A 27420-nucleotide genomic window follows, 5' to 3' on the forward strand; every position below is an offset into this window, starting at 1 on the left:
CTTGCCAGTCCAAAAGGTACTTCTTCCCAACTGATCATCCTCTGTCATTCTAGGGCAATTACATAAGAAATCAAGTTTTAGAAATGAGGTTGGCTTCACATGGATGATAAAACAGATGGGATGTAACTTACATTTATAGTCATTTTATGCGGATCAAACAAATATTGATTAAATAATGCTAAACTGTCTTTGTGCAACACATACTCATCTATCTGTATCTATCTGTCTGACTGAACATTTAACAATACACAGCATAGATCATTATTTTGGAGCTTGTCAGAAAGCTGAGAGCAGTAAACTCAGTAAGAAATAATGACTACAAAAAGTAGGTGAGGTATAAGATGATTTTTTTTTCTATTGAGAAAAAATAAAACTGGTTGAGGAAAATCAAATTTCAATTATCCATCTTAATGAGGCAAAGGTACCATGGATGAATAAGACACTAATTCTCAAAACACACCTTTTTTTTTTTAAAGATTTATTTGTTTGAGAGAGAAAGAGCTCTAGCAGGAGGGGCTAGTAGAGGAGGGAGAGAGAGAAAGAGAGAGAAAGAGGGAGAGAGGACCTCAAGCAGATGCTGTGCTAAGCATGGAGCCGCTTGCAGGGTTCTATCTCACAACCCTGAGATCACAGCCAGAGCCAAAAACCAAGATTCAGATGCCTAACTGACTTTTTAGGTTTTTCTTAGTGCAGGTGATGGTATAGTGCTTTGCATCTCTGTGTTCTGGTTTCTCTTGCTGAATCCTCCTAAGGAAAAATAAAATGGCCAATATGGAAAAAGAACAACACAGGTCTGGAGAAGTTGATTTCCACTCTAATCTTATATTTTTGGCTAACCCACCATGACTATGCATCGTCCTACTATAAAGTTAATCTGACATCACCCCAATATTATTCAAAACAATTTGAAATAAGCACCCTTGTTCCTAATGGATTCAAATTCTTCCTGCCGAGGGCATTTGGTTTTCCTCAGCTTGACTCTCAGATTATCTCTTCTCATCCTCTCAATTCTATTTATCCAAACAACTTTTGGTGAGATATCCCCTCCTTCCTAGAACTCAATCCCAAATTCTACCCTCATGAGCTGGAATCCTGGCCAAGTTTTCTGTAGCTGCCCTGGAGGAAAGTTTGCAAGTTGGAAATAAAGCAATGTAGATGTATTCAACGCAAATTTAATTAATGGATTTTTAAAAAATATATTTTATTTATTTATTCATGAGAGACCCAGAGAGAGAGGCAGAGGCAGAGGCAGAGGCATAGGCAGAGGGAGAAGCAGGCTCTCCCACAGGGAGCCTGATGAAGGACTGGATCTCAGGACCCTGGGATCACAAGCTGAGCCAAAGGCAGACACTCAACCACTGAGCCACCCAGGCGTCCCTGATTAATAGACTATTTTTTAAAAATAAGCTATATGGCATTTGTATATTGCATTGTCATGGAATTCGTAAACAAGAATGCTACTTCCTCATGTTTACTTTTGTTTCTCTAGGCAGTCAACAAGGCCCTGGAATATACTGAATGAAGAGTATGTAGTACCTAAACCTTCTCATGTCAAACCATATTACTTTGCTTCCTATCTGCATACGTAGCACATGACACACTCCCCTTCCAACCCCAATATGTGTGTGATTGAATCATTCTAATACTAACAGGACTTCAACTCAATAGCTTTGTCTTACTGAGCAGAGTGAGCAAAGAAAAACCTCCCTGCCATTTATTTTTACTTTTTAAAATTTTTGTTTATTTGAGAGAGAGAAAGAGAGAGAGAGAGAGAGAGAGAGAGAGAGAGAGAGAGAGAAAGCACAGAAAGAGAGAGGGAGAAGCAGGCTCTCCACTGAGCAGGAAGCTTGATATGGGGCTTGATCCCAGGATTCCATGATCATGACCTGAACCCAGCAGAAGGCAGTCACTTAACTGACTGAGCCACCCAGGCACCCCAAAACCTCCCTGTAATTTAAAGAAGAAAGGGAAAATCCAGAGAAGACAGCTGGTAATATCAAATACTATGCATTTATGTAGTCATTTACTTGATGGTCTGAAAGTTCTAATTTTTTTTAACCAACTAGAACTTTGTCTTAAAATAGGTTAAGTGGAAAAAAATAGGTAAGTGGAAAAATAAGTTACATATAACTGATGGATTTATAATTTTGCACTATATTCTTGATAAAAAGCCAGATTTAAAATATATTTTATATCCAATAGTTATAATAACACTTATATCACATTTACTGTGTTTTCTTTGTGCTTCACATATGTTAAGCAATTTTATCTTCACAAAGAGCCTAGAAGTAGTATTACTATCACCATTTTGCAAATGAAGAAACTGAAATGCAGAGAAATGAAATAACTTTCTCAGGGTCAAACAGCTCGTAAGCTCCACTGGGGGACCTCGTATTCTGGACCCCATCTGAATGTCTGGTTGCCATATTATGCTTTTTCCCTGGCCAAGTTTGAGAAGATTTCTTGATTGTTTTTTAATTATTCTCTTGAAACACAATGAGAGGTTTGGAAGCAAAAATCTTTATGGGGCTTCTAATCTATATTTATAATTCCAAACTCAAAACAAGAGAGTACTCATAAATTTGCACATCACATTACAGTCACTGAGCATAATGGCATCCAGAGTGACCTTTTTTGATAAAGCTAAAGTCATCAACTTAAAGCAAAGTCCTTTAAATATGGCCCTGTAAAATTTCAACGTCTCTACCAAGAACAAAAATATAATTCACATGTGCAAACTCCCTACAATACTAGCTGTTCTGTGTCCCATCAAGAGAAAAACCTCAAACTATTCCCTTTAGAAACTCATCAAAGAAAAACCACAAAAAAGATACATCCTGTTTTTGTGTGTTTTAAAACAACTAACAAAAATTTAATTATATAGAAGGAATAGACCAGCTACTTGACGGGGCAAACTATGGGTCAGACTAACCAGTCTCTTTACAGGGAACTGAACTTTCCATGACCTTAACCTCCAGAGGAATACTATCCTTCCAGAGTTCCTAATCAGTAGGTTCATTTAGTCCTTAGTGTGCACCCACATATTTTCAAGCCCTTTTTGAGGTTTTGAAGAGCAATTTGCCATTGACTGTATTTCTGCAGTGAAGTCTTTAAAAAATCTCATTCATTCATATTCTTTCTCTCTTCAAGATTGAAAATGGTAAATTAATATGTATCCATTTGAAAAAGCCCCACGTTTGCTTAGTTGAGAAGGGCTATATTTTGCAAAATTAGCAAAGGCCTGCAATTGGCATAATGAGTACTTTCTTCAAAGAGAAGAACATGAGTTTAGTTGAATCCAATGATGCTTTAAAAAGGGGAATGTGAGGAGGGAGTGGAAAGTGTGATCATGAGCAAAGTCTGCAGGTCAGAGCCTCTGAGTCTCGTTCTGGCTTTCTCTTTGCCCATGGTTAGCTTTCAGTCTGTTTGTTCTGTTCCTTTTTTTCTATAATGTCTTTCCAGTGTCAGGTTGGTGCCCTCATCTTCTCTTTTCTCCTTTATCCAATTAGTTATCAAAACTTCTTAAGTCTTTTCCTATAAAAGCATCTTTGATCTGGACCACAATTAGAATCTGAAGGATTTAACAGGGGCTTTTCAAATGTCTCAATGTTAACTTATGAATGCATATGGGAGTTCTCCATCTATAAGTGGAAAGGTGAACAGTTTATAAATGTACACTTGTAAAGGCATTAATAATATTTCAATCAGGTATTTTTATGTACAGTTAAAATTTTTTTCCTCAAATAAGTGATAAAATTGTATCAACTTATCAGTTGTCTTGTGGTTTGATTTGCAATCCCAATTATCACATATTATGTAACAAATACTTATAGAAAAGTACCTGAAGTAATAATTTCTTTATTTACATTAGAACTGACATGTAGAGAAGCAAAGAGACACTATACTCATTGTAAGCCATTCAGCCATATAAAGTGAGTAAATATTAGAGGCAAGCATCTGATGAACATTTTTTTCCCTAAATTATATCTTAGCACTAAGGATGAGGAAGAGTTAGCTTATTTCTTTGAGAATTCCATTTACTCCTAGAAGTATACTTAACTTTGTCCTTATTTACCATAAATTCAAAATGACAAAAAAAATAATGCAACAACAACAACAAACACTAGATTCTTTTTCAATCCAATAGGATGATGGTATGTGATCTCTGGAATGCAGGTTAAGTTATTTTACTACTTTCTGTGTATGACTGGGAAAAAGACTATTTTTGACAGATCTTTTCAAATGAGAGTTCAGAAGAGAACACATAACTTAAAGATCTGAAGATTTAAAAGGCCAGATTTTTATTATACTTTTTTTAAAGATTTTAATTTATTTATTCATTAGAGACCCAGAGAGAGAGAGAGAGAGAGAGAGAGAGGCAGAGACACAGGCACAGGGAGAAGCAGGCTCCATGCAGAAGCCTGACATGGGACTCGATTCCAGGACTCCAGTATCACGCCCTGGGCCGAAGGCAGGCGCTAAGCCACTGAGCCACCCGGGAGTCCCCATATACTCTCTTTTTAAATGTGCCTTAACATTTTCCTAGATAGTACTGAATGCAGAAAAGAAAAACTCCTAGTTACCAAAGGCAATGTTCTAGAAGAATGAAGGTAGTGATATATTTAATCATAATGTTTTAGTTTTTAGCTATTTATCTCCTATATCAAATTAAAGCGAGTAATAAGAAAGCAATGGACAGAATTATAGTTGATGTTCCTAAAAACTAGAGCTTCATAGTAATCATTTTTACAAATACAATTCACAGACTAGGATTTTTGATGTTACTCGGAAAAGTGAAAAGAATTAAAAATTTTCCAGACAGTTTGGGGCAAGAAAATGTTATTAAAATTTTATTAAACTGCTCTGATTAAAGAGATAAAGTTGATTGAATTGATAGAAAGTAATTACAGTGTTTATAAAAAGAACTGTGTATAGGTAACAAATAAAATTATCTATTGATTGCAACCTATGTGCAGCACTAAACTGAATAAATTCACAGTGGCATCCTTTCTTTTCTGCAAATAACAGGGCACTAGATTCTGGCACCAAATTAACAAGATGAATGCACTAATTCTTCACCACTCTGTAAATGCTGCCACATTTGTATAGACTGAAAATATTAAGTAAAATAATACAAGTAAAAAACCTGATGAAAAGTTCTCGGTGAAAGAATGGTGGATGTTTTCCTTTTCCTGCCTCCATCTATTGACTTGTGTGAGAAGACCCTGATTTAAGGCAATCTCAGTTTCCAAGGAATATCCACTTTCTCCCTTATGCTAAAAAGATCTCTTTCCACAATAAAGCATAAAACAGACACAATAGCCCAGTTAATCTAGGCAAAGAAATCCACCTCTGCCCTCCCATTTGCTACGTAACAACATGTCCGTCTACATAGTTTGGAAACGGATTTACTTATCTGAGGCAGGTAATAACAACAAACAAACAACAAAAACAAAACACAAATAATCACATGTATTTCTTAGTGTTTTATTTAATTTGAGCTGATCAGAAATACAGTGTAAAAGTAGATTCAGAAGAAAAACTAACTGGGGTACCTGGCTGGCACACTCAGTTAAGCATCTGACTCTTGGTGTGAGCTCAGGTTCTGATCTCGGGGTTGTCAGCTTAGGCCCCACATAGGGCTCTGCGCTTAGCCTGGCATCTGCTTCAGTTTCTTTCTCCCTTGGGCGCCCCCTACCAAGCGTGCCTGCACTCTCTCACTCTCTAAAATAAATAAATCTTTAAAAAAAAAAAAAAAAAAAAACAATTGATAATGGTTAGAGTGGCTTTGTAATTGTCTTGTGCCTTCTATTATAAACATAAACAACAATATAAGGAAAATAGGGAAGATAAATAATCATCTTGTTTTTTGGGCATCATGTTTTTGTTTGATCAGTTGAGTTTTAGTGGTAACATTAATTCTTCTTTATCAACTATACAGATTTTTAACCTAATTTACAACACTAACTTTTCCCTCATTTTACTCTGCATAGTGTACACATACATATTTAAGGCTTTCAGTATTATCTTGCTTGCTGTTTAATTAAAAATTTGTTAACTCTTCCATATTTATTTTTAGATGGGAGAGGAAAAATAGATGAGTTTCCAAACTTAAATATGAATAAACATTTGTTAATGTTCAATCAATGCCTTTCACATCTTATTTCCTGGTTCAAAGAATAAAAATTTTACATCTGAAATGAAATGAAAAAAACATGACACCTTCAGTTTGTTTTACCCTCAACCTGTGTGTGTGTTTATATCATTACTCCTTACAGGAAAGGACACAGTATATTATATTAAATATAGGCTTCTAATTAAAAACACACAGGTTGATCATTACTACTTATACTCATGGTGTTCAAGTAGCTTAGAAAGTATTTATACCCGAAAGTGTTGTGCTTACTTTCTTTGATGTTACATATGACAAGCAAACTAGAAAGGCTAAAACAAATTAACACAAACTGGAATTTTAGAGTTTATTTCTAAACTAAAGGATCAGTCTCAGAGATTAATTTGTTTCATTTAAAATGTATATTGGCTTTATAATGTAAAGTTAAAGACGTTCCAGATAAAATATATTAGAAAAAAGTCCATACATATGAAAAATTGTCCATACATTTTATATACTTGACCTTTTGAAAAAAAAAATGGAATCACTTGAGGATATCGCCAGAGGGGTTATAATTCACCTGGTGTTGTATACTCAGTGTTTAGCATACAGTTGATTTTAAAATGTATTTATAGAATGAATAACTGAAATGCATTATATAGGCAGGATATATGGCAATAGTGACTTTTACCACAGAATCTTAGAAATAGTTAAATAAATTTCCCTGCTGAACATGTGACTATTAAGTAAACATACATTGGAACAGACCAGAAATATATAAAGTCTTTTTAAATAGAATGGCTTCCAGGCTCAGATTTGTCCATAACCTGATTCATGATAAGAGCCATCTTGGACTTTGGCACCTTCAAAATTCTTTCTAAGTGGACAGGTATAATAGCCTTCCATGCCATGATTTCCAATTTTTATATATACACTCACTATTCTGAAGTATCACATAGGGGCCGCTTGCCAGGAAACAATCCTATATACATCATACCACCAAATTTTCTGGACATACTATCAATGTGTGAATACAATTAACAGTTTTAATACAATGGGTTTCTCCTTCATTTTGTGCAGGGAGTGAGGTGTTTGTTTTAACAAATGTGCTCCTCAGAGCTCTCAAGGCCACTTGTTGGCCTTTACGAGGAGAACAGGAAAGTCCTGACCAGATAGAAGAATAAAAAGCCCAGGATTCAGCTCTGGCATAAGGTTTAAGTTAGAAAGGGCCTTATATCCCAGTTTACACTTTGTCCTAGTTTTATTACAAAGCACCATTTTTCAAAGTGTCCCAATTAGGGCAATAAATTATAAGGTTAGAGTACATCTTAACTTCCTTGTATCCTTATCTATATCTTGGGATCCAAGTGTGCTTCATGATTGAGTATCTAAACCATCATAGCCAAGTGAGTATGTATATGTAGAAAGAAAGCAAGAGAGACAGACAAATACTAAGTTCACTTACAAACTCTACCACATGGACAGGTGGGTGGGGAAGAGTAAAGGTAGCAATTTCTGCAGAACAACACCTGCCTCCACTTATCTACTCTGATGCTGTATGTGGAATAAAGCCAGAACAAGAGAAAGTGGTTGGCCTGATACATTGTTTCACCTTGTTCAACTTTTCCCAGGAGCCGCACAGAAGACAGAGAAAGGAAGAGAATGGGACATGTGACTCTTATCAAACATCTACCCTGTTCTCTACAAAACTAGCAATTTAGTCTATTTACATTATATATATATATATATATATTTTTTTTTTTCCCCTTTTTCTGGGGCAGTGTGGAGGCTGGAAAGAATGTGGTGGTTCAGAAGCTGGTTGGATGTGTTTTCAATTGTGTACAAAACGAACAAAGTTGAACAACTGATTTTGTACATTGATAATTCTACAGAAAAAAATTAATCTTGGGGAATCCCTGGGTGGCTCAGCGGTTTAGTGCTTGCCTTTGGCCCAGGGCATGATCCTGGAGACCCGGGATCGAGTCCTGTGTCGGGATTCCCTGCATGGAGCCTGCTTCTCCCTGTGCCTGTGTCTCTGCCTCTCTGTTTCTCTCTCTCTCTGTGTCTCTCATGAATAAATAAATAAAATCTTAAAAAAATAATCTTTTGTCTAATATTTTATATTTTAAAATTATTATTAAAATATTAGGTAGAATTATGTCATAATTTCTTTCCTTTTTTAATGCTCTGGAAATGGAACCATACATTTATTCTATTGCTTGAGAATTACACAATTCAATCATCAAATATGTCTTGAAGTATAATATGTTCTAAAGTGTTAGGACATATATTAACATATCTTTTAACAATATGCCTGCATTGATATACCTAAACAAAAGCTAGGTCAGTCAAGAGGAGATGATATAACTCATAGACACATAGAAAATGGAGGATAAGAAAGGATGATGAGCATGATTACCTGATCCTCTCAGAAAGATGGTAGCATCTAGTCATCACAGCCTGACGACATAGCTACTGACATCACACACCTAGTGGAAGTGAGGTCTTTGGAACCCAATTATCCCTCAAGTTTACATAGGTAAGCAGGCCCTGTATTTAAGTGACCATCTCAAAGTACTTTCATGGTCTGGAGGCCTGGCTAATGATCTCTTTGCCTTCCCCATTGTCCCACCATGCGCCTTCTTCAAATTCATCATCTCCTAGAATTAGATTTTGGCCATTCTGTCAGGCACTAAACTCTGCCTAAAAGCCTTGAAAGTGAAAGATATGTGTTTCTCCTGGACAAATAAATGTATAGAGCAGCCATTATAGAACCATTACAATAGTAGGGGGAATAAAAGGAAATAACCTTATTATTATAGGAGACTGGTTAAATGACTTAGAGTATGAAAAACCTATGAAACTATTTAAAATGTGTATCCACTGACATAAAGACATTCACTTTTACTGTTAAGGAAAAAAGAAATAAAACAGCATTATTTAAAATATGTGTATATATATATATACATTATATATGTATATCTAGACATTTACAGATATACATATATATACATATATATAACATATATATACACACACACATACATAAACCTAGAATGTTATGTATCAATGCTACTGGCATTTATCTCTCAGATGCAGAGATTGATAATGTTAAATTAATTAAACAAGAAGGCATTAGACCGAGGGGGCTCTAATGCTGTGGTGGTCTATGGAAGCAAACCAAAATCTAAGTCTGTAAATGCCTTAAGATTACAAAATCAAAACATTAAGGATAATCAATCATAACTAGCCAAGTGGGCTTTAAGCTATAACCAATCAATAATTCCTCTGCTTTAAGCTATAACCAATCAATAACTCCTCTTCTTTGCTTTCATACTTATTTTATATGAGTTTTTGCCCTGGCTCCTGTTAGTGGAGTGCTTCTAAACACTTCTGGTTTGGGACTGCCCAATTTGAATGAATTTTTGCTCAAATAAACTCTTAAAATGTTTAATACGGCTCAGTTTATCTATTTTTAAAATATTTTTAAAGTAATCTCTACAAAGACATTGAGGCTCAAACTTATAACCGTGAGATCAAGAGTTGCATGTTCTACTGACTGAGCTCTTTAATTTACCTTTTAGCAATAACCATTTTAATATTTTATACTTGTTATCTGTGTTCTTTAAGTTTTCAGTTTGTAAACATTGTAGTATTTTCCAAAAATGAGGGCAAATGGGAGTTGCAAGACACTTCACAACTGCACATTTGTCTTGTCCTGTTAGGTGCAGAGGGAGCAGATTATAGGACTCAATACTCTGAAAGATAAGCCTGCATGACTCAACTTATGTCAAGGTTTTCAGCTGGTTTCTCTGGTAATCTAGAGAAAAAGCTCAGTGTAGATTTATGACCAGAAAAAATATTGAAAGAGCCAACACTAAATTAGATTGTCTCTCTCTAACCTCATCAAAGAATGGTACTGAGAAGTAATCAGGTTAAATTACTTCTGATTTCTATGATAATGATGATGATAATGATGAGTACACCATCATTATGCACTGAGTCTCATGTACAGTGATCCTTAAAACAAATTTAGGTAGATACTCTTATCTCCATATTACAAATAAAGGCCTAGATGAGTTAAGACACTTTCCACAAATCACCCTGTTAGTCTATTAAGCAGTGGAACGGGGATGTGAATCCAGAGTTTTCAGACTTTGGAGGCTGAGCTCTTAACTACTACACTCTAATGCATGTATATTAAGTTGTGATTTTAAATTCACTTTTATAAAGTTTAATTCCTTATTTCAAAACTGTGAACAGAAAGGAAAATCAATTAAGACCAGATGTCTGTCAGTTTGGTTTAATGATACATTAATCCCATAGTACTTTCCACTTCCAATTTTTTTTTTTTGAAAATGAAAGCCAAGCTATAGCTTTCTGTATGGTTAGATTTTAACATGATTCTTATCAAAATAAAAAGAGTGGGGTTTTAAGTATAATCTTTATATAACCGGGAACAATTAGGACAGGGATTTTAATCTCTCTCATTTCCAGCCTCCCAACCATACTCCCTCTCTCCTACCTCCACCCCACCAATTTTGCAGGAAAAAAGAGAAAGCTGATACGCATTCATTTCTTGGAACAAGAACCACAATGGAGCAAACAGTAGAGTAGTATTGACAGAAACCACTGAGAATGGTGAGAGACCAATAACTCATGAATAACAAGTCCGCACTAACAGTTTTAATGACTATTCTAATGGTTTAATGGATGGCACTTTAATAGGATTTCTAGTACAATCCTTCTGAAAGCTTGTCTTCAATAAATCTGTCATTAACAAAGAGCTGAATTGCTTCACCACATAACTATAGTTTACTGAATCTGAACATAACAAAATTATGGCAGTTGTCATCCTGTATTTCCAGCCTCATCTCAAGTATTCTGTTCACTATTGTGAGAGACCTACATGCTCAAAATGTAGTTTGCCAGTGAAGTAGGCCTATTTATACTAAGGGGATTCAGTTGGCATTAAACAAAATACAGCAGAAAGCTCACAATTGTCAGTTTATGTGCCCAAAGACAAGTAGAAACAGTAACTGTAATCCAAACACATAGGTGTTTGTGAACATTGAAACTTGAGAGAATCACTGGAGTTCTCTTTGAAATAACTCACCGAAATTTTGGAGTAATGAGATTTGGAATGCCCACAGCACTTTCTACATTTGTCTCGTATTTGTTTATATTACCTCAATTTCTGTACTGACTTAAAGTTGTCTGAAATCAGAGGTTGTCAGATTGTCTTCTTCCATGAGCATACCACCTCAATATAAGATGGCTGGCTTATAGTCAGTCCTGGCAAGTATTCCTAAATTCCAGCCCTGGGCTCCTCTCCTTTTGTTTTTTGTTTGGTTTTGGATTTGATCTATTTATTTAGAGAGAGAGCATGAGGAAGGGGAAGAGCAGAAGGAAGGGAGAGAGAGAATCTCAAGCAGATTCCACCTGAGCTCAGAGCCCAATGTGGGGTTCGATCTCATCATCTCAGAACACTGAGATCTCAGAACACTGAGATCATGGCCTGACCTGAAATCAAGCATCAACATTTAACCAAGTGAGCCACCCAGGTACCCTGCCCTTGGCTCTCTTTTAATCTGTTAAGTCAGAGGTTCTCAATTTTGACTTTTTCACACTGGAATACCTCTTGTCTGGAGAGAACTTTCTTATCCTTTCTGTTTTTCCAAATCCTACCTTTCTTTCACAGTTTAGCTCAAATTCCATTGTTCTAATGCACTCCTACTTACAGAACTCTCTTATACACTTTCTTCTGTACCTGCCACCATACAGCAGAGTGTGGACCATCCATTTCACAGTTAGGTTTAGTCTTTTAACATTTCTTCCTTTAAAGTTATTTAAAATCATCATAACTTTTTTTTCATTTGATAATTCCTTAATTCCCCAACTCTATTAGAAGTTCTTAAACAAAATATAGTCTACTATGTATCTTTGTAGTCTATAAAATGGCTAGCCCAGTCCAGGTGCAAGTGATATATATATATATATTATGTATATATGTATAATATATATATATATTATGTATATATGTATAATATATATATATATCTTATTTTAATAGTTTCTGATTTTTGCCTTGTTTTCCATGAAAGTCTTTTAAAATTGGGAAACTCATCTCTTTTGTAATTATACTTTCACCCCCTGATTATTAATGCTGAATCTTAAAGTATATGTAAAATTTTGAACCTAATGATAACATACTGATGCATTCCTCAGATTATCTTCCCCAATAATGCTATAAATTTATTGGCTTTACTATAATTTATATTGATTATCAAGACCACTGAAAATATCTGTGGCTAAGCTACATATAGTGGCTAAGCTATAGTTCGTTACATTTTCACAAATTGATTAAGGCCTAGAGTATGTTAGAAGAATAAAAATATTCCTTCTCGGGAATTCCTGGGTGGCTCAGTGGTTTAGCTCCTGCCTTTGGCCCAGGGTGTGGTCCTGGAGTCCCAGGATCGAGTCCCACATCCGGCTCCTTGCATGGAGCCTGCTTCTCTCTCTCTCTCTCTTGCTCTCTCTGTCTCTCATGAATAAATAAAATCTTTAAAAAAATATTTCTTCTCAGAGCCAATGTTGGAAAAATTTGAATTGACATACCCTTACTAGGGGATCTGTATATGTCCATTTACAAGTAATGTTATATAAAAATGACTCTCTTTTTTCAAAATTGAAAACAACAAAAGTAAATGGAATTTTATTCTGGAAAAGAAATATATTTGAGTTCATTTAAAATATCTTTTGTTAAATGATTAAGAATAATCATTAGATTATAGTTCTGCTTTTTTTTATACAGCATAAATCTTATATTATTCCAATTTGAGGGCATACTTTGATAATTTAATGAGATAGCGAACAAAATACAAGGAGGCCAATCTTATAAAGAGCAATATGGGTAAAGTAATAAATATAAAAATGTGTTCTAATAAACTTCTTTCATCAATATAAATATTAAAATACAAGTAGATTACCTTAACCAATAATTTATAATTGAAAGAAATCAGTATAATATTTGAGGATCTCATATTTCTTCCTGGAGGTACATATTTCAACCAGATAGAAAATTTTGGTTGAAATTATAACACAAAATAGCTTGATAATTACTTCCACAGCCTAGTGAAACATTCAGAAGTTTTGCCACAGAAACATAATAAAGAACAAATGTTGTTCCCTTAATCTTAACATACATTCAGGTTATGAGAAAGAAAAATATGAGTTTCCTCTAGAATGAGTCCAAAAAACATATACGTTTTAAGGATTTCTTTCTCTGTCGAGGAAATTAGCAAATTTACACTTTGAAGAACAGATTTTAGCTGCTAGCACTCTACCTTGACTTCTAAATCACTGAATTTATTGAATATTAGAAAACCAAAAAAAGCTCTTCATGGTGAATATAACTAATACAGACTAAAATCCAAATTGCATTACACTGGAGGAGAACTTATAGCTGTATGATACGGAAAGGCTTACAAGATCCAGTTATTACAGCTTTAGCCTACCGTTTAGCTAAAAAACTGAAGGAACTTTGAGGCTCAGAGTTCAAGAGAAAGGATCACGTATTATTCATCTTTGTTACTCCCCCAACACAGAGCAAAGTACCTGGCACATAGTAAGAACTCAGTAAAGGTTTGTTGCATGAGATGAACAGAATTTCCCAGATGAAAGCTGGGAAAGAAAAGAGACCTCTAAAGAAGCAGACATTCATGTTCTCACAAAAAAATTTTTTAGAAGTAGCCAGTATTTTTAGAATTGGCTTTCCATTGTGTTCAGGGATATTTGGAAGAAATGAGCGGCATTGTCTTGTGGGATACATTTGTTCATTCTCTAATGAAAATTATAATCCTTGGTCTATGGCTTCACAATTGGTTGCTGTGGAATGATTACAGATCAAAAGCAATAAGATTACATTCTTTTTTTAAGAGCAAATGAGTAGCAAGAACAGAGTAAGTCTTGAGGAAGCAAAGATGTTCTTTTCATGCAAATATTTTAATAATAAAACTGCAGAGAGATAAATACTGAAACTACTAGTCTTTGTAAAAATTGCTAAATCTTTAGTGTTGAGGAAAGGTGACTTTTCTTCCCCTTCATGTTAACTCTGAGATATGAATACTCTAAGATCATTTTTCTTCATAGACTGTGAGTATAGGAAAAGTGAGTTTTGCAACCAGCATTCATTCTTCCACTCCTTCGTTTCAGGCAGGGGAGTGAACAGCTTCCCCATCTGCGCACAGAATCCTTGTCAGGAAGCTTGATCTCCTGTACCATTCTAATGATATCCTTCCAAGGGAGGCCCGCCAAGGAAAGCCAAAGATGGATTCCCTGTCCAGATGGGGAACCACTGCCCATCAAGCTGTCATTTCCCTGTGCCCATAGAACCTCTTTTCTCACATGCTCTCTGCTGCAGTACAGTAATATTATGACCTATTGAAGCACCTTTATTCATAGGTTGATAAATGATGTCTTTTTTTTTTTTTTTTTTTTTTTTTTGCTTGGGAAGAGGGAGATGCAAAGAGTAAGCCAGGTTCTTGTTTCATTTTTGAAACTTATTCCTACATTCATTTGAGAAATATTTCGCATGCTAGTCACAAGGATACCCCAATAAAAATGATACATTCCTTGCCCTAAAGAAATTTTGATTATTATAGTGGAAGATTCACAAGTAAAACAATAAAGACTGCAATCCTTTGTAGTATCAAGGATTCAAGTACAGCAAAAAGCAAATCAAATCTGGCACCTGTCTCTTCTTAATTTTGGCCTTCCATACTCAAGCTATCCCCGGATTCTGACACTTCTGTCTCCAAACAATTCCCCAGTGTCATTAGTTCCTTTCATAAGTTCTTTAAAAACAATGCAAACAAAAGAAATACAAATCTTCACCAAAATGTAGGGGGAAAACACCTATTGGTCTCCTGAGTCCTTATAAAATATCCATTTAATATTCAAATACAAAGTATATCCACTGAATTGTATAACTTAAAACCATGAACTTTATAATACATGAATTGTTTCTGAATAGCATGATAAAGAAAATACATGGAAATATATCACATAATTTTTTTTGCCATGAACCATTGTTCCTTTCAATAAATAAAAATTGCCTTAAAAAATTGCCTTTTATCAATCACAATCATTGATATAGTTACCTAAATTTCTAGAACTGTTTATGATTTGGGTTCTTATATAGGAAGCAAAACTTCTTTGATGTTTCTAATTAACGTAACTTTGACATAGATGACTACAGTTTCATTTTCAGAAAACCTTCCGTTTTATTCAACACTTTGTTTTTGTCTAGGAAGTCTGCCTAAAAAACATCAGCTTCTGTATAATGTTAGATGTGAAACTGGCTGAATGATTTCAGCCACATCTTGTTCGGCCACATCACTTAACTTCCCAGAAAAAAAAATGTCTTCTCTTCTGCTAAATAACAGGAGTGGACTAGACTCAAAGATTTTAGGAATCCTCAAATATTGCTCCACAGTGGAAACTTTATGACACTGAATCCAAACCTCTGAAACTTTAGGACAGTTTTTTTTTTTTTTTTTGTAAGATAATGGGAGAATCCATGAGCTGTGACAGGGAGGATCAATATGCAAGGAATAGAAAAGGAACAAATAAGGAAATCAATGCCAAGTTCACAGCAACACCCACCAACTCCAATACTTAGGCTGAAAATTTTTATTCTTCTCATGTCTCAACTGATGACAAGGAGGTCAATTAATTACCATGGGGGAAAACGAGACTGAGTTCTCCTACCTTTGCTAATGTAGTACCCTAACTGCCTTAATACAAAGGGAGGCAGCATTTCACTGTTCATTAACCATCCTAATTATAGTTTCTCAATCATTTCAGCCATGGCTGCCATTCCCGAGTTAGAGAACACCAACAGAAGAGGCTGGGCTTAAGGTTGGGAAGAGGGGATAGAGGCATCACCACAGTAAGAAAGCAAAAAGGGAAACCAGGCATTGAAACATCATATTTATAACCTCTACTTTTAGTTGTGTTTTATAATAATTAGAGAATCAGAATTCCAGGCTTAGAGAAAGAATCTGAAAAGGTTACCTAGTGCAATCACTCATCTAACACTAACCTTCTGCCTCATGAATCCAGCTCATTAAGTTATAAGCCACTTGACATACTGTTCAGTTTCACAGAAATCAAAGCTGGAGCTAAAACAAACAAAACAACAACAATGGACCCTGAAACTAATAGAAAGAAATATAAGTAGGCAAAGAGTTTGTATGTTGCTGCCATTTTGAAATATGACAAACTTCTGATTGTGAAGTAACAGCTTCTATCTTTTCAAATCATTTAGGAGCTTTTATATGAAATTAAGTTGCAGAGACTTGAAAGAGGGTTTTTGCATAGATGAAATAACGTTTTAAAAATCTTAAGGCAAAATGACATTTTATATAATTTTAATATATTTACAAAGCTGAATTTATCATAGTGAACAAATTTTACTTTTATCATGGGGCTTATCTAAATGAAGTTGGAATTTGGTGATACGCATAGAGGAGGGCATTTTGCCAGCATAGGTCATCACTTCTTTTGATCTTCAGGTTTAAGCAAGTAAGTAGACTCTGGTTATAGTTTAAAATGTCAAGACAAGAAAAAGCCAATACCAACTACTCTCTCAGAGAGTTAAGACTGGGTCTTTATATCTTTTAATCCTTCCTACATCTGCTTCTGCTTTATTTTCCTAGGGAATTGGTCAAGATCAGAAAACAAATATTGTCACTACTATGTAGGGAAATCTATAGAGTTAACTTGGTGGACTGATGATTTCTTCAATTAGAGTATAATGTTAGCTTTTTGTTTTCAGGTACAAACTGTAACCTTTCATAATTTTTAAACTTGCTTATTTAAAAAAAATAATAAAATAAAAAAGAAAAGGAAGGGATAGGAGGATTACAAAGGCTCTTACCCAAAGGAAACCAAGTCCTTTTTTGTTGTTCAAAGAATGTTCATGATATTGAAAAACAAAAATAAAATATAATTGTATCAATAAGAAATTTGGGTCAATATGTCTTATTTGGGATCAAAAATACTCATGAATCTTATGCAATCACCTTAATAGATAATGAGGTAAAATGTCTTTTATTTTAATACCATAATGAAAATGGTTGTTGGAGGAACCATCAAAGAGAATTATTTACGGTGGTCAGAACATGACTCTGACACCAAGCCATTGGGTTCATATTCCAGTTCTGCCATCAACCAGCCATACGGCCTTAGACAAGTTACTTAACTTCCCTGTGTTTCAGTTTACTCCCTTCCCTTGTAACACGAGGATACTAATAGTACCTACTCGACAGGACTGTATGAGTTAATATTTGTAACATGCTGTGAAGGATGCTTAGCACATAGCAAGTGCCATACACATTTGCTATCATTATTATCTCTGCAAAGCTCTTTCTAGACCATGAAGCCTTACAGAAAAGCTAGGTAATATTATCACCATAATATTACAATGTTACGTAGTTTAATACTAAAGAAGAATGTGTGAAGGAGTATTTTGCAGTTAGGAGTGGAGGGGGCGGATGAGAAAGGGGGAAAGTGGGAAGGTGTGGAAGGGAGACAGAGGGGAGGGAGAAAGGGAGACAGAGGGGATGGGGGAGGGGATAGGAAAGGGAAAGGGTGGCTAGGTTGAAGGTGGAGAAAGAAGGGGATGAGGAAGAATGGATGAGGGAGGAAGAATGCACTCAATCAAGAATTTCCATGAGCCTCTGGCTAGAGTTTGGATGACAGATGCATGTGCACCAGAAGGGAAATGTACTCAGCAAATGAGAAATAACACAGTTCTGATTATGCTGTACACCTGAACTTTTTAGTTAAAGCCAAAAGACCAATGTTTTCCAAGGCATTGCTAAATCCACAAGTACATGTAATATCTTAATGCTTACATCCTTCTCTTATCCTTTCTGTACTCCCCAACATGGCGGCATGCCCAACAATTATTTTTCATGTAGCATGACCAACTGTTTAGCCACAGGAGAAAAATCATGGCAAATAATACTACCACTACATTTTTTACAACTAAAAAGAAATACATAAGTAAGTAAAGACATTCCTATTATGTTGTGCAGCAATAGGCTCTCCTTGCCCCAATCCCTTTCTGCAGCATTATTCCAATTCACCCTGAAGCTGTGCTCACAAGTGTCATAGAAATAGATGCATTATCTGATCCCTGGGGGTACTTACAGCTTTAGGAGGAGAGGCAGGAAATCATTTCCATGACTTGAGAGTACTTTTGAGATCCCCCAATACAGACTCCTCTTAGTGTTGGTGTCACAGCCTTTCAAGAGTGTAATCACCTTTTCCGCCTTACCTCTGAGCAGCATGACCCCAAAGTTGCAGTGACAGGCACAGAATACACTGGGGACCCCTGAATAAGCCATGGTCCTTCTCAACTCCATGTTTTTGTGTGTGCATCTCCCTCTCTGCCTGGGATCTTGCAATCTTAGCAAACTTCAGTGAGTCCAACTCACTGTTTTCTGGGAAACCTCTCTTCAGTACTGTCCCTTCTTAAACTTTTCCTCCCCATTATCACCCACTATGTCCTATAAATACTGGTTCTTTCCTCTGTTTTTTCCTAAGAGATTATGGATTTAATCAGGGCAGAGCTTATTTCTTGACTTTTTATCTTCCTTTCCAGTTAATGTTTATCAAACAGATGAATGCATTCCAACTGCTTCTCTTATAAATAAGGAAACTGAGTTAGGAGGAGTTAAACAGCTTGTCTAGGGGCATTCAGATTCACAGTAGAGACCCAAGGCAGGTTCTACTACTCAGTGAAAATGAGTTTTCCTGTGTACTTCATGCAGATTTCCAGAAAGTCCATTAGATACAAAATATTAAAAGAACTTAGTAGACATCATAACTACCTTCCAACTTAATCACTGCTCACCTTCTCCTAATTGCTTTCATAGAGCCCTTCTTTGGAAAAAGAAGAGACTTCTATACAAACAAAACAACTTGTGGAAAAAAAATGCAGTGTTAGTAAATGACTACAGGTAGGTCATGAGTTTAAAGCTCGGTCCTGAGGGCCACTTGTTTCCTGTGTGCCTGCTTTGTACAGAAAGGCAAAGATGCCAGGTGTCTGACATATAGTCATCGTCATAGCAACCTTATGAGTAGATGCTAATATTCTCATCATAAGTAAGACAGAACTAAGGCCACAAGAGGTGAAGTAACTGGTTCATGGTCAAGCAGCACAGCCACTAATTGGCAGAGTCCAAATACGAGCCTTGTTTTCCTTGAATTCCAACACTCTCCCCAGCATCTGCTACTGTTTCTCTCTACATGCACACATCATTCTGGCCCTACAATTCCAACTCAATTTTAAAATAAAAAATAAAACTCAAAAAACCATTCTCTTTTTTAGTCCTTGCTACAGTCTCTTTGAAGTTGAAAGCTTCCTAGAAGAAAAAAAAAGGCTCAAGTATAAAGATAGGGAGTTTAACATTGGTAAGGAAAATGAGATTAAAAAAAAAAGTAGGCACAAGAATATCTTAAAAGTTCAAATAAATATAAACTTTGAAACTTGAAAATTTGGTTGTAATGTGAATTCTAACAAATATAGTTTAAAAATAATAAAAGACTATAAACACAGATACACACCCTGGTTTGGGATGTGTTTCTTCCAAGGTGAGCTGCTGTTTCTTTGTGTTGTACTAGATTTGTTTGCAACATGCAGAATGGCAGCCAGCTGGGAAGGGACTCTCTGTACATTCATATCTTACTTGGTGAGGCTGGTTCTTAGCTATGAACCAAAAAAACCCCATCTTCTCAGATTGCCAACTGGTAGGCCCATCTTTACTATAAAAACTGTACCAGGAGTTTAATCAGTAGGTACTTTGAGTTAAATCTGAGGGGCCTGTATTAAAATGTATTCACTTCTGTATTTTCTAAAGATAATAAAAGTCTATTTTCCGAGAGAAAAGTTCTGAAAATAAGGCTTCACTGCTGATAAATCAGGTGGAGATGTCAAGTGAAAAAGTAGCTCTTTTTATAGTAAGACATTCTTTGTTCTCTTTGCTCCTGTTGTTGGTACCAGCAATTGTGATCACAACAAAGAGCTTCTGTGAACTGTAAATTTAGCAAGAAATCGATCCAGACACACACTTTTGTTAATCACCTGCTGCATGCCCCGTGGTGGGTTTGTTACCATGTGGCCAATAGTGCACCAGGAAGGCATAAACACCTGACCAGGAGCAGCTTATATTCTAACACAGGGAATGATCAGAATAAAAGAAAAAAAAAAAACCATAGTAAGTGCTAATTACACAGCATTAAGTTAGCATGTTTTCTTTTTTCTTCCTTTAGTGTTTATTTTACTGAATTCAACCAAGTCCTATGGATGTGACTAATGGCAGGGATAGGAGGAGGCCAGGGTTTCAGAGAGTCTAAAATAGACATTTTTTTCATATTTTAATATCTCTGAAATTGATGTGCGTCTTAAAAGTGATGGCATGTATTCGATGTAATAGCTACAAAGACTACTAAGCACTTGTATCAGGGACGGTGCTGAATATTTCATATGTACCAATTTTTAATTACATATGGGGTAAGTGCTATGATTACTTTCTTTGTAGAGATGAAGAGTAAAATAGAGATTATTCAGTTATTCATGTAAGGTCACATAGCTTGATCCAGGGGCCAACCTTAGGCAGCCTGACTCTAGCACCTGTGTACTTAGCCACTGTGCCACACTATTCCCATCATTAGCTCAGTGAGCAGAGGGCTCTGAATGGCAGGCCTAGGGGTTTGGACCCAATCTAAAGCATGTACTTAAGGAAGAGAGCAGGCAATGCCTTTCTCACTGAAGCCCTCAATACTAGAGTACCAGGAGATACACTTTGGAATAGTAAACTTAGCCATTCATTCCCCACGAAGAAAGTTGGTTCATTCAATTCAGTATAAAAAAAAAAGGTTGTTATTACTTTTTATTTTATGAAGTCATTTTTTTTTCTCATCCCATCACACAAACTACCATAATTTGCTCAAAATTTTTAAAAAAATTATCTCATGTGGATCATGTGTCAGTAATATCTAAAAATGAAGGCTTTTCCCTTGTCTATTCTACTCTTCAACTTTGCATAATAAATGAAAATAGATCTCTGTCATCTACTACTTTCTTACTTCAGAAAGCTGCAGTGCATTCAAAGCTAGGAAAAAGTTGTGTGTGTGTGTGTGTGTGTGTGTGTGTGTGTGTCTGGTTACTTATTTGTGTCTGTGTAGTGCTCTAATGCATGTTCACTCTTGTGAATTTACACATAAATTATAAACTAATTGAAAGTAGATATGGCAAGTGTTTTTGCATTATGAAGGCTTGGAGATTTATGAAACATTTAATAATGAAGGCTTTAGGCCTACAAATGCACTCTAGAACACATGGTCAAATATACCAAGAGCCTATTCCTAGGGAAAACAGCAATATTCTCTTTTGTGATTATTGTCTTGATGACAATTTTGTCCTTTTATAAAGAAATTTAATATTATCATTGGGAATGAAAAAAAAAGATCTATAAGGAAAAGAAATGTCATAAGAAGTGTATCAGGAAAACCACTGTAGGGAAGCATGCAGCATACCTATGACATTTTCATAGAGATTTTTAGTATAAATACTGATCTAGTTGAAGACTTGAAGACAGGCTTCTGGACTCTGTAAGTCAGGCCATAGTAAGAAACAAACTGTAAAATATTTAGGTCTTTAGAGCAGGTGGATTAAAGGTACAGTGTCCTTTTAACAATCAGAAGGAATAAATTTGTGGCCTGGTTCAGATATGTTCTAGGTACATGTGTGACCTTGAGTGAGTCCCTCTTTTCTCAACTCTTCTTCTTTACATCTGAGATAGAAAGGTTTCAACCACATGCTCTCTATCTACTTCAGCTCTCAGCACTTAAAAAGATGACACAAGCAACAGTTTCTAAGGTCTCTATATGTCTTGGCACTGTCCTGATGAACTTCATTATTCATGAAAGAAATAAGGTATCTTTTTCTGTTACCTGTCTCACTAGAGTATTGTGAAGCATTTAGTCTTCTAGACAAAGATGCCACATACATGCTGTTATTAAAACAGAAGGACAGGACGCCGATATCTGGAATGTTTCAAATAAGAGGCTCATTATCATCCACACAGACAGGAGATGTGAGTGTTGCCATGAGTACAGGAAGAAAATCTCAGCCCATCTGGATACTAAATGCTGGAGGACACTTGAGTGCTGAGATAAAAGATAATATACACCCACAGATGGCAGCAATGATGTTGGAACTGGATTTTGTGGTGAGAACAAAATAGGTCAAAGGTAGGCCTTCTGAGAATCAGTTTCTCACTCTGCTTTGATCCAACAAAAAGACTGCTCTTCAGACTAGTTTTAACATATATGTTTAAGATAATACTACTGAAAGAAATAGTGATGGCTAATTGAAACTAGATATTGGATAACTATGTCTATTTGTAAGTCAGCTATTTGGAACTTGTAAGAAAGTGTGTGGTGTAACTATATTTAAAAGGAGGTTATTATCTCAACTCAGGTATAAAATCTATAATGTACCTGAAGTGCAGTATGGGTATTGGGCATTATTTCTATGGAGAACTGCAACGTGAAGACCAAATTGGGAGATGGTTTCACAGCTTCTCTGACTTCGTAACTTTCCTTGCTAATGACCACTGGGATGCCTCCATATTGGTGTCTCGACCAGCAGGGGTGGAGTGAATACAACCAGTCAACAGTGAACCAGCTCTTTATAGAAAAGAAGGGACTTATCAACATAACTAAGAGAGAAGGCTGTTTCCACATCATTCACTCCTCACAACACAAAGGATAGGGCACCAAGTGCAGAAGTGAGAGCATTTCCACTACTAACAGTGCTATTTGCATGTTTAAGTGACCTGAATATGCAAGATTTGATTTCCAGTTCCCTAATTGTTCTTCTTGTCTCCAGTTTCTCCTTTTTATCTGTTATATGCATCAATAACGGAGTAATTTTCCAAGAAACCATCATGCAAGTGTGCTCTGTGTTCTCATCATACTTTGAAACACTGTTGGCATAGGACTTATTATATTTTATTATAATTTTTCATTGACATATGTTCCATGAAAGAGTATACTTAATACTATTCATTTATTAATAATACATAAAATTACTCTCTACAAAATCTTTCACTGGCTATGTAAAAACAGTGCAACCTCTCAGCTACCATTATTGAGGTCCTTATTTTACACTCTCTCTGTCTCACACACACATACACACACACCTCACTGCATGTGTGTCCTGAAATCCATGCACATATGCATACATATTCCCTAATTCTCATGGCAACACATTTTATAGATGAGAAACTCATAGGGTTATATAATTGTACAAGGTCCCAGCCATACCAAGTGTTCCAAACAGGCTACAAATTTGACTGAGTCCAAAGCCCATGTTCATATTGTTTCTACCATTAATCGACCCCACCCTTGCCAATGGTGAGTCTGGCAATAAAAGCTCATTACAGTTCTTGGCCCTCTTTACTTGCCTGACTTCATTGCACTCAGCTCTCACTAGAAGCACTGTGCTCCATCATGGCAAGTGTCCTTAGAGCTCCCCCTACCTCTACATATACCTTATCCTTCAAACAGATCACAGGGTGTCTTGTTAAAGTGAAGATTCTGATTCAGTAGGTTTGGGACGGTGCCTAAAATTCCATGTTTCTAACAAACTCCCAGTGATGTTTGAACATAAAAGTACAGAGCATCCTTGAATGTGCCTTTGATCCTTCTCTACACAAAATGCTCTTCACTCGTTTTCTTCCTAGTTATACTACTAGTATCATCTTTTCTTCAATACCCTTCCCAGTTCCTCATCTCACTCTGACCTTTACTAAGCCTCAACAGTATTCCATTAGTATTTGGGATCACCAACTTGGTGTTCTTTTTGTTATTTTTGCACATATGTATTTGATTTTGCCTGCATGTATTCGATTTTTCCTGGAAGTAAAGGTTTCTTATCACTTCTATTTTCCTCCCAGAACTTAGCATAGTGCTTTTCTGTAGTAGTGTGGTGAATAATTATTGGTTCTTTCTCCCAGCTCACAAACATCTTTCCATAGTAACTTCCCTCTTTCCAACCCAAGGAAGGAGCAAGATCTGTATGGTGGACTGTTAGCAGCTATGTCCTCATGTGTGTCTCCATAACAAAATGAGTCAGTTGGAGTTCAGAGTTTGTTCTCTGGCATTTGGAATTTGACTGAAAAGAAAAATTTGGTCTTTTCTTCAGAGGGATGCTCTGTTATTGGAAATGTATTCAAAGGCCACATTTTCTATATGTGGGTGGGATAAACAAAATAATTTGGCCTATATAAAGGGAGAATGAAATTGGTCCAGATAAAAACACAAAGTTGACAATTTCAAAGAGGATGTCAGGAAATCCAGACAACAGTTCTTGAAGCATACCTATATTGTTAGCATTTGGCTCTATAATAGATAGATAATTTATAATAAATACATTTATAATGGATAATTCATAATAAGTAAAGCAAATTTCTCTTTTTCCCCCCTTAGGCAAACTGTAGGAGCTATAGTTACTTACAATCAGTCTACTAAATAGGATTTATGTATATGATACTGATAATGATAATGCTGGCTGTGATGCGTGTCAAATGAATCTTATACATTGGTTTATTTGCCATCTCAGGGGATGGTGAAATGAGGACTGGAGGATGATGCTCTGTAATATACAACCCTACACCAATGATGTTTCTTAAATTAAGGTCTTCAGAGCACCTGCATCAAAATCACCTGAACTGTTCTATTAAAATGGACATTACCTGGGAGAAAAGATTTACAAATTATATATCTAATAAGAATCCACTACCCAAAATGTACAAAGAACTCATAAAATAGCAAAAAACAAAAGCAAAACTAAATTAAAAAAAATCCAAGCCAATTAAAAATAGACAAAGGATCTGGGGATCCCTGGGTGGCGCAGCGGCTTGGCGCCTGCCTTTGGCCCAGGGCGCGATCCTGGAGACTGGGGATCGAATCCCACATCAGGCTCCCGGTGCATGGAGCCTGCTTCTCCCTCTGCCTATGTCTCTGCCTCTCTCTCCTTCTCTCTCTGTGACTATCATAAATAAATAAATAAATAAATTAAAAAAAATAGACAAAGGATCTGAATGAACATTTTTCCATAGAAGACATACACATTGCCAACAGGTAAATGAAAAGGTGCTCAGCATAACTAATTATCAGGGAAATGCGAAGTACAATGAAGTATCCCCTCACACCTCTTAGAATGACTGACATCAAAAAGGCAAAAAATAAATGTTGGCAAGGATGTGGAGAAAAGAAAACCCTCATGCACTGTTGATGAGAATGTAAATTGAAGAGGTATCTGTATCCCCATATCCACTGCAGCATTATTTACAATAGCCAAGACATGGAAACAACTTAGGTGTCCATTGATGGATTAATGGATCAAGAAAATATATAAAATATGATATTATTAATTCATAAAAAAGGAAATATTGCCATTTGTGACAACATGGGTGGACCTTGAAGGCAATACATTAAATGAAATAAGCTAGACAGAGAAAGATAAGCACTGTATGATCTCACTTATATGTGGAACCTTAAAAAAACAAACTTACAGAGATAGAGAACAGATTAGTGGTGCCAGAGGTTGGGGTGGAACAGACGGTAGCAGTAAAAGGGTAAAGGTTGTTAAAAGGTACGAACTTCTGGTTATAAGATAAATAAGTCTTAGGAATGTAATGTACAACATGATGATTATTAACAATATTTTATATTTTAAAGTTGCTTAAGAAGGTAGATCTTAAAAGTTCCTATAAGAAAAGTTTGTAATTATGTAAGGGGATAGATGTTAACTAAACTAATTGTGGTAATCATTATGTAATATATGCACATGTATCAAATTATTATATTGTATACCACAAGCTAATAACAATGTTAACTGTCAATAATATTTCAAGGAAACTGGGGAAAAATAAGTAAAACAGACATTACTGGTTATCATGGCTAACCTACTGAATCAGTATTTCTGTTGTTGGGACCAGGAGTTCAAGTTTTAATTAGGCTTCCAAAGATTCACAGGCATTAGCTAAGACTTCATTTGGTAAGACATATACATAATATTCTTAATTAGCCCATAGATTCACTAGCTAATGCAAAGGCTGTAACAAATACCAACTTTTAGAAGAACTTTAATCCTTGCATTTTGGATGTCATCCTCAACTTCTAGCTACTTAAATTCTAGCAAAATTTTACAGTCCCATATCAGAATGAAAACCAGAAATACTTATAATATTTTCAAGGTGCAGTTGCTCTTGCTACTAATTTCTCGGGTTCCTTCTTCCAGCTGTCATTAAGTCCAGTGTTTAAGCCAAATTTTCTTTACAATAAAAGAAGTTCTCACATGACGTAATAATGCTGGGCAATCTAAATCTACTTCTTCCTATTCTGACCTCAGAATCAGTGCAAACAGCCTCCACTTCTTTAACCTTTGCTTTAGTCTTAAAGTAACAAATTTAGTTTCATGCCTCTTGAGAAGTCTGAGTAATCATTAATTCACAGTGATTATGCCAAAATAATTAGATGTTTGAAGGTAATGTGCTTTGCCTTTCTTCCATTTTCTTCACTAAAAAGTAGTAAAAAAAAAACCTATTTAAATTTATGTGGAAGGTAACAAGTAAAATAAAATTGTTTTTCAAAGTGTTGCTCTGTGGCCTAAAATATTACATAGAGGTCTTTATCCTATTATCACAGATGAATAAAACACTTAAATATCTCCTTCATGGCTGTTAAGGCACAGTAGAGTCAATTCATGCCCAGGGAGCTTTAATCACAGACCATCGTCATGATAAATGGTGAAAAGTCAGTGTGAGCTATCATGTCAATGGCTACTGGGGGAGTTTTTAATGGGAACATTGGCAGCATGCAGTTCATAACTACTTTTAAGGAGTACTTCTGATCTAAAGGCTAAATGAGTATCATTACAGTATCTTTACATATAATATTTCCAGAGAAATTCCTTTTTAAAGAAGGCTGGTTATTGTTGTTCATGTATATAATGGATTTCTTGAGTGATGCAAATATCATCAATGGCTTAAAGCTATACTGACAGAGAGTGAATTACTGACTTATAGGTTGAGATATCAATTTTTGATTTTTTGTGACTCATTATATCATTCATAATCTCAAATCAAGTATTAAAATGGGGCCATGAAGAAAATACCACATAGCAAAAGAATAAGAAGAATCATGATTAACAATAAAGAGCAGGT

The 27420-nt window shown here is 35.7% G+C and overlaps 1 protein-coding gene across 47 annotated transcripts in view; it reads right to left on the reverse strand.

The window, feature by feature from the left end:
* PTPRD (protein tyrosine phosphatase receptor type D) overlaps positions 1 to 27420 on the reverse strand; it is a 2163408-nt gene that overhangs the window by 82317 nt on the left and 2053671 nt on the right. The gene's annotated exons all lie outside the window — the stretch shown is intronic.

This window comes from Canis lupus, chromosome 11 (assembly GCF_011100685.1).
Source record: "Canis lupus familiaris isolate Mischka breed German Shepherd chromosome 11, alternate assembly UU_Cfam_GSD_1.0, whole genome shotgun sequence".
Taxonomy (NCBI): domain Eukaryota; kingdom Metazoa; phylum Chordata; class Mammalia; order Carnivora; family Canidae; genus Canis; species Canis lupus.